Here is a 240-nt window from a genome sequence, read left to right as displayed (position 1 = left end):
TTACCGCCCGCCGTGAACGGATGACATAATAACGAAGAAATCGTTTTGTATAGACACCCGATTGGTCAAGTGGACCATTTCATGCTAATGACACTTGAATCTAACTGGTTTTAAGTTCGTCGTTTATCGGTAGCACGCATAAAGTAGTTATTGGTCGGCGATATTCGGACACAGCGGTTTTTATAGAGACCACGCGCACGAGTCCGTCTGCTCCCGGATGACACGCCGTGACACGAGCGA

This window comes from Odontomachus brunneus, unplaced genomic scaffold (genome assembly GCF_010583005.1).
Source record: "Odontomachus brunneus isolate Ranch 3 - 2012 unplaced genomic scaffold, Obru_v1 Obru_scaffold_318, whole genome shotgun sequence".
Taxonomy (NCBI): Eukaryota; Metazoa; Arthropoda; class Insecta; order Hymenoptera; family Formicidae; genus Odontomachus; species Odontomachus brunneus.
Note: the sequence above shows the minus strand (reverse complement) of the source record.